At 33.8% G+C, this 10,250-nt stretch overlaps 1 protein-coding gene across 2 annotated transcripts in view; it reads right to left on the reverse strand.

The window, feature by feature from the left end:
• The window catches only part of LOC106872195 (gonadotropin-releasing hormone receptor), a 787,632-nt gene that overhangs the window by 525,901 nt on the left and 251,481 nt on the right, over positions 1–10,250 (reverse strand). For both annotated transcript variants that reach the window (XM_052970806.1, XM_052970807.1), the window contains exon 2: positions 9,521–9,565. The gene's annotated coding sequence lies outside the window, so the exon portion shown is untranslated. The remainder of the gene's footprint in view (positions 1–9,520; positions 9,566–10,250) is intronic.

A 10,250-nucleotide genomic window follows, 5' to 3' on the forward strand; every position in this document is an offset into this window, starting at 1 on the left:
TATATATATATATATATATATATATGTATGTATATATGTATATTGGTTTGAATTGACATTAATATCGTGATTTTGTTTGACATACCAAGGATACATTTATAGGAGACAGAAGTGAACTGCTAGCTTGGTAGTAATATGAAAAATGTATACAGTGGAGAATGTGCTAAAATACTGGATGTAATCAGCCGATATTTTTCATTTAATTGCAACAACTGCTACTGGGACATGAACAAATCTATAACCTTCAGGCTGTGTTAAGGAAAACAACATATCGGAAATACTAAAATGAGACCATAATATTAAGATAATCTTGATATTTCGAGTTTAAAAACTCCTTTAAAGACTTTAAAGAACAATATGAAAGGATAAAACTTTCCAGCCTTATGCGTTTTCATTAAACACCTAAGATCGTCTCCATATACGAAAGTGCACCCACACAGACAGACAGACACACACTCACACTCACACACGCACACATGCACACACTACGTGTGTATGCTTTTCCACTCTTTCATTCTATTCTTAATACTGCCAAATCTCAATCCAATGGTAAATCCGATCAACCCATCGCACACAAACACCACATTACCACACAACAATTGTGCTCATTCACATACAAACATAAGAGATACGTATATACACATACCAGATTTAAACAAATGTTCACATGCACGCGTTCATGCGTACACCCGGCCATCCAAATAAACACGCATACATACCCATGCATTTATTATATATTTTTCTCTTTATCACACATATTTTTCGTGCAGCAGGCGTCCTTGAAAATTTCCGATGCATCTTTCTCCACGAATAACTGAAGGCAACCATTGCCAGTGATATACTAGCCCAAAAAATTATCTCTATGCTCTTCTGACAAAGACTAGCCTTGTCAAAAAGTATTTATATAATTTTATTTTGAAAATATCAAATTGGAATGGTATACTTTTACAAATGTTAAAATCTGCAGAAATTTTTTGGTTCAGAAATCTAATATATTATTAAATATATAAATAAAACGATGGATTGTTTATATGGAAATAGTTTATATGGAAATTTATCTTCAGCTGATAAGGAAAACTGTTGTAATTAGATGAAATTCTTATATTATTTCAGCACTGCTTTGTGGAAATTATTTGCACATATATTTCTGGCAAAGATGTCTCATAATTCTCTGCTTGTTTCTTCCATTTTCTGAAGCTATATCCGACTGAATATAACCAGAGGTTTGTGTTATTGCTTTCGCTCTTTGTTAGTCTTCATGTTGTTTAGCTCTATTTTTTTATTTGAGGAAGTGGAGGCGCAATGGCCCGGTGGTTAGGGCAGCGGACTCGCGGTCGTACGATCGCGGTTTCGATTCCCAGACTGGGCGTTGTGAGTGTTTATTGGGCGAAAACACCTAAAGTTCCACGAGGCTCCGACAGGGTGTGGCAGGAAACCCTGCTGTACTTTCAGCACAACTTTCCCTCACTCTGTTTCCTCTTTCTGTTGTACCTGTATTTCAAAGGGCCAGTCTTGTCACACTCTGTGTCACGCTGAATATCCCCGAGAACTACGTTAAAGGTACACGTGTCTGTGGAGTGCTCAGCCACTTGCACATTATTTTCACGAGCAGGCTGTTCCGTTGATCGGATCAACTGGAACCCTCGTCGTCGTAACCGACAGAGTGCCAACCAACCATTCTTTGAGGAAGCAGAGCTATGATATAATGCTATCCAAATGTTATTATCTAATCAATGTCAAGACAGACACGCAATGCATCCAGAAGATCATTGTTAAATCTATTTTTCTCGAAGTTGACCTCGGCGGGATTTGAACGCAGGATGTAAAGAACCAGAAGAAATACTGCCAGCAGCGTTTACGATTCCGTGAGTTCTTTTACTAATGAAATGAATACGATACAATAGTTTCATTTGTATATTCTTTCATACTGCGTACATAGTAAGTTAATGGCAACATAATTGATCATGCTGGATTGTTCTTTTCCTTCTCAATGAATAGTGAAAACCATGAGGAGAGTACAGTAGATATAAAACTATCCTTCAGAACAGAAACTATTATTTTCTTCTCGTATACTGGTTCATGTACAACTTGCTGTACCTCCACACATTAATCGTTTATACGTCACTCTCTAATTAGATATAGCTACTGCCTCATATTGATTGTAATATTTTCTTTGTAAATCTAGGCTTTTTATCAATGTTTATATAATTATTTCTTTAGTATTATTATTTCTTTATTCAGTTTAAATTATTTTTTTATTCAGTAACATGCTGTTTCAGCTAGAAGAAATACAACATATCTTTGAGGCCCTAACACCGAATTTGTTTCTTTGCTTGGTCATGGACCTAGATCATAAATGTATTATTCTCTATTTTGCCATTTGATTTTAACTGAAATTACATAAATATATTTAATGGATTCAATAGAATAGAAAATAAACATTTGTGTGAGTACTTGCCATGCTTCAAGCTCTTAGAAGAACTTGGATTCAAAAATGTACATTTACTAAACATATTATTTATTACTGATTGGTGAAGACTGTATTGCTAGACGTACTTTCAGTTACTGAACTTTGGCGAACCATCAACTATTTCAATTAAACGTTGTAGGAGGGAGGATCTCTATTGTTTGTGAGTTCTAATCTAGTCTAGATGTTGAATTGGCTCTTCATACTTCTGAAGTCCATTATGTAATAACAGTAAGCTAATAGAATACTAGTATCGACTCTGACTTCATTCTGTCAAGATAAAAATCAATAAGCATTAATGAATATTATGTAAGTAGACAGTAGTCATATTTTAAATGGCGGTGAGAAAGGAAGGCATCATCTTCATATCATTTTCATAGAGATTAATCGTATACGCGCAAATGTAACGAAATGTATCCGACCTTTTTCAAAGGGGTAACTGCATGTATTCATCTAGATGGTATAACTCAACAACAAATAAAATGCATGGGTCACTGGTTCCAGTCGCATTACGGACACATGTCTATTCGTTTTGAATCCGTAAGGAGTGAGAAAATTATGAGATGAACGATAGAATTCTGTTTAAAGATAATAAGTGGATCAATCTTTCCAGAATATCTGTTCAGGGATGAAAGCTGTACTTAGTAAGGTTAAATCATTTCAAATACAGACTACTAATTAAGGAATAATCTAAGAATTTTCTTATCAAGCTTCTATCTTAATTGAATCACTTACTTCACTTAAATGCATTTCCAAACCTTATCCAATCGAATTAGATTAGTATGAGATATTCCAGGTCTATTTAAAACTTACATCAGTACGTACATAACTTATAATAGTACAGTGCATATACCAACACACCAACATGTCATACAATCATTACATTATACGCAAAATCCAGAATCTGCCACATCGCCCAGCGCTTTCCATATATGTCAAAACATTGCAATTAACTTCAACACACTACGTAGATCTAGCATACAGAATACCGAAACATTACTCTCAAATTTGTATTAATGTTTGTTACTACACAGCCCATGTTAATTCAATGCTACAAAGGATATCACAACGTATATCATAATATGATAGTGAAGCAGTGAGCTGGCCGAATCGTTACAGTGCCAGGCAAACGGTTTAGCGGCATTTCTTCTGGCTTCTCGCTCTGAGTTCAAATGCTACAGAAATCGAATTTGCATTTAATCCTTTCGGGGTCGATAGAATAAGTACTAGTCAAGCACTGGGGTCGGTGATATCCACTTACCGTTTCCGCTAGAATTACTTGTACCAAAGTTTAAAACTATATTATATGATAATGAAAAATACCATTATCAATAGGATGTTGATGAAACAAACACGCTCTCGGCGGTTTTGAAAGTTAAATTAGTGTTAATATACTTAATTCAAAGGAACTTGAAGCTACTTGTAGGCCGTAGATTGACAGAATCGCTAAAACGTCTAAGAAACTACCGTGGAAGTTATCTTTCTGGTTCCTTACATTCCGGAGCCAACCTTGCCTTACATCCTTTTGAGATCTTTAGAATATAGTACCAGTAAAGTACCAGTCGATATAATACAGCAACAGCAACCACCAGCCCAACAAATTTCTAGCCTTTTGTCTACGTTTGGTATAATTAAAAACTTGCTAGAAATAATTATGCAGAGTATAGATAAAACAATTCTAATTAATATACCCCAGCATTAATTATCTAAACACTTAACTACTGGCTTTAGCAGTATTTCATCATCATACAAAGACCAGTTATCTTTTAATGTTCCTTATATTACATATTTTGTTACTTGTTTTAGTCATTAGACTGTGGCCATGCTGGGGCACCGCCTTGAACAATTTTAGTTGAATGAATTTACCCCAGTATTTTTCATAACCTGGTACTTATTCTATCGAATTCTTATGCCGAACTGTTAAATTATGGAGACGTGAACACACGAACACCGGTTGTCAAGTGGTGGTGTGGGGACAAACACACACACACATATATATATATATAAATAAATATATATATATATATATATATATATATATATATATATATATATATATATATACGACTGGTGCCATTCAGTTTCCGTCTACCAAATCCACTCACAAGGCTTTGGTCAGCCCGATCTTATAGTAGAAGGCACTTGTCCAAGAAACTATGCAGTTGGACTGAACCCGGAACTATGTGGTTGGGAAGCTAGGTTCTTAACACACAGACACGCCTGTGCCTATGACAATAAGAATCTATGTTAATAAGAAGCTGTCTACTGTTTTCCCTGTGAATGGTGACCACTGGAGACCCAACTGTGTATGTAGCATATAAACATCTAAGTTATTTTTCTTCTTAGTGTTATCATTGATATTTATTATCAACAATACTAAATTCTCTCTTTTTCCGTATATACTAAACACGTTTTGTGAACAGCTGATTATGCTTCGCTGATGACACGCAATAAAATAAACAATATACATTGTTTTTACTCGTGCGCTTTCCATTATTTAATTATTATTGCATTACATAGCTTGCTGAATTTAGATATAAGCAGTCACGAGTTATATCCTATAATTAAGCCAAACTGAGATCAAAATGAGTTTGCTCGCCCTCATAAAAACAACAAACCAATCGAACTCCAACACTGTGCTGCTTTCTTAATAGTCGAAGGAGATATGTACTGAAGTGATGGATACCCTATGTCTTAAACAAAGGAGGGATGATCATAAATGTGGTTTCTATCGTCAAAAATCTACTTAATCAAGAGAGACCTAGGGTCAAAGTAAAGTACTGCAACGCTTCAGTGTCTATTTCATCCCTAAAGTGAGAAATCTGCAAAGAAGTCTAATTTGTTGGAAAGTTTAAATAATGATCATATCGCAAATCTTTGGATTCAATCGTATTTCTGTAGGCTTTATCTAGTAAATAGCACAACTTTATGAGAAATTACGTTGGTATACAAAATTAAAGCTGTATTAAATTAAAATAACTCTTTAACTGTCATGCTAAATATATAGAGATTGTTTATGAGCCATTTACTGCGGAATATGTTCAGAGAGAACATATCTAATGTTATTCTGAGATAACATTCCGTGTTAAAATACTATAGATATCAGAGGGAGACAATATTCGACCAGTAACGGGTAGCAAGAGTGCCAGATGCATTTTGACATTATTGCGCCTTTTCAGTTGCGTGTACACACAGTCAACTACATCGATGGACCATAATTCTTCACGTATCGATATGCAAAAAAGTGAATAGAACATTAATTTATGTTGTGAACAGCCACCATAAGCACATCCATGAGAGATGTTATCTCGCAACAAATACAGCAGTAACAGCCTATTAACAGAGCATATACATTAGGCATGATACATAGATAGCTATTTTAAATTAAGTTTGTTTTTGTTACTAACATGATAAACAGAGGGTGTAACTTTTCCTGAATATAGTATTGCCAAGCCGTGACTTGCCGTAGTCGTGAGATCGTCGTGAGGTCTAGTAAAATGCCTTCCAGTATTTTAAATACGTTCTTCCTTTCATTTCATAGTCAATCAATAAATTATTACTACAGGATAAAGGATTAGTGTATCTGTTAGAAAATCGGACGGAATGTCTTATGGTAGCTATAGCAGTTCTTTGCGTTCTGACGATAGCGTCTACGATGAAAATTATGCCAATCTGTACTGAGTCTTGCTTTGTCTTAGATAAAATCGGTGGCATGGCGAGAGGGAAGAGACATATGTCCTTTTGAATTTCGGCTCACGGTCTGCAATTTTTCAGGGAAGGTATATGTTATGTCTCAAGCTACTGCTATCTAGCACCTTCGGATGATCTCTACTCAACCGCTACACAACTGCTGCTCAACACTCTTACTACGGCCAGACTATCTCTATATGTCTTGAGAGATCCTACTTCTTCACCTGGAGGCGTCGACACAACAGTATAACTCGATTACAATGGTCCCAGTACCTAACTGGTATTCATCGACCCCAAAATGTTGAAAGGTAGAATGAGATTTAGGTAGAATGAGATTTAGTTAGAATGAGATCTCAAAATGTAACAAGCTGGAAGATATGCTGCTCAGCATTTTGTTAATGTGTTACCGATTGTTCCCACTAAGCTGTCAATGTTATTCCTAAGACCAATGATTATATAAATGAAGTGATATGGCTTCAAACTGAAATTGAAATCATAGACAGTTTTGTTAATTTTGACGATTCATGCCGTTTTGTCTATAGATTTTTGCGGCGTTAGTATCGATTAAGATTTTTGCAAACAAAGCATTTTAATTATTTAAGATTGCACATAGTTCCTAAACATTACGTAAAATGAAAACCATTTTAAATAAAAATTAAATTCAAGTAAAGTTGCACAAAAAATGGAACTAAAATAACAAGGATATTTTATTCCCGTAAGATATTTAAATGCAGAATCGAGGACTACATAAACGTTCTTTATAATTTCGAGAGAAAGGATTAAACGTACAGAGGAGAACAAAATATTTGAGATTAGTTATTAATTTAGTTTTGGAGTAAGGTACCTTCGTAATTACTAATTAATTGACGGTTTTGTTAATATTAAGAAAACTTTTATCACGCTAGCGATAATAACTTATGTTACAATTGCTGCGTTAATGCAGAAACAACAATGTGTGTCTTATTTACAACGGAGATATTTGTCTTGAGGCATTAAACTTAAATTACTGGTTTAAATGAAAACTCTGAATAGTGTTTAATATGCATATGCACGTCTGTATGTTCTCTAAACTTTTATGCTTGTTAAAATGATGTACAAGTGTGGACGAGTAGGTGTATGTATTTGTGCAGAGAATGGTAAAGAAACATAGACACACATACTTATCAAATAAGTTATAAAGCATGTGAATAGTTGTGAGCACTTATTGCTTAGCGCTGATGACGTGCCCAGTGTATTAATTCATCCACACACTCACACACATACATATATAAACATATATATATATATATATATATATATATATATATATATATATATACATATATATATATATATATATATATATATAGATAGATAGATAGATAGATAGATAGATAGATAGATAGATAGATAGATAGATAGATAGATAGATAGATAGATAGAAATACATAGATAGAGAGAGGGATAGATGTATATGTTTGTGCATGTGTGTATGTACTTACATTCATGTATACACAGGCAGATCAACACGCAGACAGACGAGCATGAACACAGTTGTGTGGGTGTCTGTATATATTTGACATCATGGTTAAGCTTGCAAAAAACTTTCGTTCAAACCAAATGCTTTTATTTTATTGCATCAAGTAGTTATGTCTAATGTGTATAATTGCCTACGTATTGAATATACGTTTATGTCTGCAGTAACATTAAGTCTTTCTCATGCTGGAGGATCAGAATAAAGGATTCGAAATGTGGAATCTTCGCTTGCGTTTAAACCTAAACTGATACACACACACCTTCTAGGTACCTAAATTGTACAAGGGTTTCTTTATCTGAGATCTAACAACCCAGTACTCTATATGTTTGTGCGTGTATTTTTCTCCACTGTTTCCTTTATTTCTTTCTGCTTCTAAACTTCCCTCTCACTTTCACCAAATTTATATCTCACTCGATTCCATTTTCCCCAAGCCAACTACATGCTATCGGTATCGCTCACTACTTATGCTCACCGCTTTGCACTGGTACTCTCCTGTATATGCACAAAATTATCCGCCTCCTCTCCCAATTATTTACTCCTTCCCATAAAAGTACATTTTCACCTGAAACTGAACTTTAACTCATTTTTTCTTTCCAGTACCCATCGGTATTTTTTTTTTCTGATGAAGGACTCTATGTTCGAAACATCGAAGGCTCTTCTTTTCTATTTTTTTTCATGCGTGAAACTAATAACATTTTCGGAACATTTTGTCCATCTTCTGTTGTTCTTATTTTTATTCAGTCATCATATATATTAGTGGGTGGGGTGTATGAATGTATAAATACTTGTATTTTGTTGGCATAACGATGCTAAGAAAGCCATAACTTCGAAGTTACTCTCAATAGTTGCTTGTAAAAATTAATGACAATATACTGTGCTTAAATGTATTGAGTAATGATTTGGTTTTATCTTCAATTGTTTTTATATGTAACTTCTCATAAAAAGAATTAACATGTGTGTGTGTGTGTGTGTGTGTGTGTGTGTGTGTGTGTGTGTGTGTGTACAGATGTGTGTGTGTATACAGATGTGTGTGTGTGATTGCATGTGTATACAGAGAGACAGAGAGAGAGAGAAATGGTGATTGATAGAAAGAGGGACAGATATACATATATACAGATACATATATATAATCTACCCACGTACATACCTACACACGCGCGCGTACACATGCATACACATACACACGCATACACACATAGATAGATAGATAGATAGATAGATAGATAGATAGATAGATAGATAGATAGATAGATAGATAGATAGATAGATAGATAGATATGCACATATGTTTCCTGGTGTACATGAGTGTGTTTGAGTGTTAGTTCTAAAGCTTGCAATGTCCCGCATGGTATTACTCTGGCAAAAATCCTTGAATCCTGTTATGGATAAAATTATTTTTTCTGTTTCTTTTTTACTTCCGCCAGTTTATTGACGGTTTATGGATATCATTTCGATGAATGTAAATGAAATATTGAATAACAAGTTCTCAGATGTTTTCCTTTGTTCTCTTCTCTATTCACTTTTTTGCTGTTTCTCTTGTGATTTTTTTTTCTACATGATATCAGATAATTGACGGGAATTAACCTGAACATTCTTCGTCATTCGGTACAAGATAAAAGAATGTAATCTTTAAGGCTTTCATGAAACGGAAGTCTTCGTACACAAATTATAAATCATTAAATGCTTTGAATACACCAGCATACAAAAGAACATTTACACACATGCACACACACATATACACACACACACATATATATACATATATACGGATATATATGTGTGTATATATATATATATATATATATATATATAACAGCAAATGAGAATATGTTATTTATAATACTCACTCTTAGCAAGAATTGTTGTATATCATCAACGTTCTTTCCAGTAACCTGTAAAAATAATAAAATGCACATAAATTAATTTATTAATTTCAATGGTAAATTTTGGGGGTATTAGTTTATTTTAATGCAAATCTCTGATACAATAAAAGGTTCTCCAAATATTATTAATATATTAAATGAAATTTAATTAAAATCCTGGTTATATGCATTTGTTGTTTTATGTGTCTGTGCATTTCCATTTTAAGTAATATAACCATGTATATGTATATCTGTGTATGTATTAAAACGATCGTGCATTCATGCAGTATGTATGCATGAACGCTAAAATCTACCCACACACGTAAGATCAAACGCAGATACTCATATACTCGTAAAGACAGACACACATATAAATACAATGCGCATATACATACATACTTATATCTATCTATATATATATGTATATACACACACACGCACACACATACACTCAAGCTTATGTATATCTGTATACAGACACACGTTTGTGTATGTATAGATACAATACAAACGTGTTTATTTTTATCAAGCTACAATACGTACATATATTCATAACTACAAACCTACATACATATGTGTGTGTACATATATATACGTATGTATTGTGCATATATGTCTGTGTCACTGTGTGTGTAACTGTACGGGTGTGTACATATGCCTATATTTGTATTAACCATGCATGTATTTGTATGTATATATATATATATATATATAT

The sequence above is a fragment of the Octopus bimaculoides genome, chromosome 9 (assembly GCF_001194135.2).
Source record: "Octopus bimaculoides isolate UCB-OBI-ISO-001 chromosome 9, ASM119413v2, whole genome shotgun sequence".
Classification (NCBI taxonomy): Eukaryota; Metazoa; Mollusca; class Cephalopoda; order Octopoda; family Octopodidae; genus Octopus; species Octopus bimaculoides.